General features: G+C 38.7%; 1 pseudogene across 1 annotated transcript; it reads left to right on the forward strand.

Moving 5' to 3' along the window:
* The first annotated feature begins 862 nt into the window (after positions 1-862).
* LOC311176983 (large ribosomal subunit protein uL16-like) lies at positions 863-1,463 on the forward strand (annotated as a pseudogene). Its single transcript has one exon. The product of its transcript is annotated as a large ribosomal subunit protein uL16-like (transcript).
* Positions 1,464-4,743: the final 3,280 nt, after the last annotated feature.

Genomic DNA, 4,743 nt, shown 5'->3' on the forward strand with positions numbered 1-4,743 from the left:
TTCCATTTCACTCCTTTTAACATATTTAACATATTTCAGCATATTTGTATTATGTATAATGCTACATATTGCCCAGAAAAGCATTAATAAAGAACTACAGTGCCTAAAACTTTTCAAAATCTTTAAGCTTCTGCTATTGAACAAGGACTTATAAGAATTAATACTAACACTAGCAAATGAATGTGTTATTCATAACAAATGAGTTTAGAGAGTAGGGAATAATTTCTTTAAATAGATCTTAATGAATGTTATAGGAAAAAGAAAAAAATCCATTATAGAATGCATGTAAGTGCCATTACCACAAAGACAAACTTATATGAGAATCTATTTCAAAGCAGTGCTTCTTTTTAATGACATAATTTCCATAAGAATTTTCACTTTACATTAAACTATCTCCAAATTTGTATTTATCATTATGGGTCCTCTTTTTTACCAAACTCACTTAGGGCAGCCAAAGATGGCTATGCTTACTAGATCACTTGGTAGTAATTTTTCATGCATTAGAAAAATGTTCATAATTTTTAGGCTCAGATAGATGAAAAAATTATTTAAATGGAAAGTATGTGGTAAATGTAATGTGAATAATAGCTTAGAAGAATTGTGATTAACCCAGACTTGCATTCAAATAATTAGAAAATAAACTATTCCACACTCTTGATGGAAAGGTGAGATAATTCATGTAGCATTCTCAAAAATACATCAATCATTTTATTCACTATATTATTCACATATACTTATGTTCAAAAATAGATCGCAAATATATATAATAATAGTTATGTTGCCCAGACCATCACCACTATTATTAGTCTTAAAACAGTAATCACTCTTTGCCTTGGGCGCCCCCCAAGATCCTGGTGTTGCTATGGGCCGCTGCTCCTCCCGGTATTACTGATATTGTAAGAACAAGCCCTACCCAAAGTCTCGTTTCTGCCATGGGGCCCCTGATGCCAAGATTCGCATCTTTGACCTGGGGCAGAAGAAGGCAAAAGTGTATGAGTTCCCACTCTGTGGCCACATGGTATCAGATGAATATGAGCAGCTCTCCTCCGAAGCCCCGGAGGCTGCCTGTATTTGTGCCAACAAGTACATGGTGAAAAGTTGTGGCAAAGATGGCTTCCACATCCGAGGGCGGCTCCACCCCTTCCATGTCATCTGCATCAACAAGATGCTGTCCTGTGCTGGGGCCGATAGGCTCCAGACAGGTATGCGGGGTGCCAAGTCATCATGTCCATCTGCATCAGCTGCAGAGCAAGAAGCATGTCATCGAGGCTCTGCGTAGGGCCAAGTTCAAGTTCCCTGGAGGCCAGAAAATCCATATTTCCAAGAAGTGGGGCTTTACCAAGTTTAATGCAGATGAGTTTGATGACATGGTAGCTGAAAAGCGGCTCATCCCAGATGGCTGTGGCATCAAATACATCCCAAATCGAGGCCCCCTGCACAAGTGGTGGGCCCTGCACTTATAAGAGCGGAAGAGCTGTCCCCTTGTTAGTGACACAAATAAAAACCGCATTCTTAACCACACACACGCACACATACACAAAAAACCAGTAATCAATGTAGGATCAGTATTGAACAGCAATTTTCAAAACATCTATGTATATCCATCAATGTGTGGTCATCCCTAGTAGAGGTCAAGGTGACCATCTCTGAAGATAGCACATTCGTAAGGAATGGCCTACATGCTCTACATTTCCAAGCATTCTCCTAGAAAATGTCTGGTCCTTGAGTGCTCTTTCTTATTTTAAACTGAAACAATATAGCTGGCCTAATTTGAAGTACAGAACTTGCATTCAACTAAGCTATGTTCCCAATCTCATCACCCACCTCCAAGACATGCACTCAGCAGACACTCCTGGAGTGGAGCTCATTATTCCAGGGCTTCTCTCCAGCCATCAGCCCAGGCAGCTAATGTCATTATTTCCCAAGGAGAAGGATGACTGAGCATTTGAGCACAAGCTTAGCAGTCCAAACAACCCTCCTTTTATTAATTTCCCCTTCCTATGCAGAAGGCCATTGGTAGCCCAATCATGCTAAGAAGTTTTGTTCATAATAATGCTTAAGTCGGGCCTTCCTGGTGGCTCAAGGTGTTGAGTCTCAGCGCTATGAAGCTCTCTGCAATTTGATCCCCAGCCAGGGAGCTGACACCTATCGCACAGCAGACCTCTCCTGCCTCGCCCACTGCTTCCCTTAGCAGTGTATTTCAGTAGCTCTGCCTGTTCTGCTCCCCACGCTGTCTGGTGAATCCTCTCACTCCCCGCACCTCTGGCCTGCAACCCAGTATGCATAAATAAATAAATCTTTTTAAAAAGTGCTTAAGCCTGGGAATAATTGTCAGGAAAGTTACTCCATAAAAATTGGCAAAATAGGGCCTGCCTGGTGGTGCAAAGGGTTAAGTCTCAGCACTGTGAAGATATCTGTAGCCTCTGCAGCACAAGTTCCATCCCCAGCCAGGGAGCTAACCCACATGGCACAGCAGACCTCTCCTGTCTCACCTGCTGCTCCCCTCAGCAGTGTATTTCAGTAGATGCACCTATTCTGCTCCCCACTCTCTCCGGTGAATCCTCTCAGCCCCTGCAATTCTTACCTACACCCCAGCTCTTGAATGCATAAATAAATAAAATAAATCTTTAAAAAAAACTGACAAAATACATTCCTAATTTGTGTCATTTGCTTAATAAAATTCCAACATTATGCATTATTTATTAGAAATTTTGTGGGGAGAATTTGAATTCAAAGATAAGACTTCTATTTTAAGTGTTCTGGTTGTATAATATTCATCATGAGAACTCTGTTATATTTCTAATATAACCTAAGAATTAAAAGACATTATCAATTTTTATAGAAATATGTTTTTATGTGTATAGAATACATTTTTTGCAAATATATCAAGTTCTCATTTTAAGGTGATTATTTTTGTTTTTTTCTTTTCATTCGGATCATGAACTTTGAACGACTTTCCAAAGCTAATCAAATGCACTCATTATATCTTCTTTTATTGGTCATAAAGATTACACCCTCAATTCCCTTCCATTAATTATTGTTATTCAGGTTTTCTATTTATAATTTTTAATTATTTCAGGAAGGATGCAGTGAAACTGTCTTTCTTTGCCAGTGAAAAAGCTCAACTTTTGATTACCTCCTATTATTTTTGTATACTAGACAGCCTCTGAAGCTTCTGTTTAGCTTTGCTTTGCTGCTTTCCAGAGCAGACTCTCAAGACCCTCCCATTATCAATCACATCTTGAAACATGTCCATCTCATCTTTCCTGTTATTAGAATTACAGAACAAACCAGTTTAATGGCTGATTCTTGATCATGTGTTTCACAGTTTGGACTCACTCTTATATCATACTTATATATGTGGATTGAGCAAAGAAAATATTTAGGAGATGTTAGCCTTATAAGTTTTAATCATACCAATTTATACCACATAGGCCACGCACAGTAGTGTCTAGACTCTGTAACTCTAGATAGATACACACACACATGCTTTCTTAGGCTGCTGTACATGAGCAAAATTGCCCATATTGTAGCCATTTGCTTACTTGACTATTTTTAAAATAATGTAAGCTTGTATGTACATATGTGTGTGTGAACCGAGATATACTCTTTAGAGGCACAATTTATTTTGGTTTATGACTCAATAAATAAAATATCCCATCACTTAAACCAAATCTTCAAATTTGCAATACCAAGATAAGGATATGGTGAGGCATTTGTTTCATAGTCAATCATGGTTTCAGTGGGAGCTAAATAATAAATACTGTGGCACTCATAACCTCTCCTTCCTATATTTTACCCTTCTTCATTTGGTAGTTATTGGCAGATACTATTAGCAGATAAAGGGTGATGGATGTTTCATGAATTCTTTCAGTTCCATAACACTCGTGATCAAGGTTATTCCCTCTGCTGGAACACTTGGTCCTACCTGAATCCCAACTTCACATGAATGGCTCCTACCTAACCTACATGTCTCAGCTTTGATGTTATTTACTCATGGAAGTCTTTCTTTACACCTGTGTTCAAGCTGATTGCCACCTTGCCTTTTTCTTACTGCACCTTGACCTTCACCAATTTAACATTATAAAGTAGTTGCAAGTTTGTTGTCTATATAGGTTACCCTAGCTTTGCAGATGTAGAACATTACTACTTGGTACAGTTTAGTAAGTTTCTTTTTAGGATCTGGAAACATTGTTGCCATTAATTCATAGGGAAAAATTTTGAGTGTTCTCAAACTGAGAATTAACTACTAAATTATACCTATTGGAAAGTCTCTACTTTCAGATGGTAGAAGAAAACTGATCTCCCTCTATATCATTTGTTCTGGAAGGGCAGGATACACATTTTCTGAGCTTGTAGTTCATCCCTGTGGCTATCACAGTGTCATACAAGGGCTCAATAAGTCCTCTTGAAGAAATGGATTTGCAATAAGTTGTACAACTTTAAGATCACTAGAGAATGGCACATATTAAAAAAACTAGCAACAACAAATGTTGGCGAGGGTGTGGAGAAAAAGGAACTCTTCTGCACTGTTGGTGGGAGTGCAAACTGGTCCAACCACTATGGAGAGCTGTGTGGAGATTTCTGGACCTACTAAACATAGAGCTTCCATATGATCCAGCAATTCCACTCCTAGGTATTTACCCAAAGGACACAGAAACATCAATTTCAAAGAGCACCTGCACCCCTATGTTTATAGCAGCACTGTTTACAATAGCTAAGCTTTGGAAACAACCCAAATGC

This window comes from Talpa europaea, assembly GCF_964194135.1.
Source record: "Talpa europaea genome assembly, chromosome: 9".
Classification (NCBI taxonomy): Eukaryota; Metazoa; Chordata; class Mammalia; order Eulipotyphla; family Talpidae; genus Talpa; species Talpa europaea.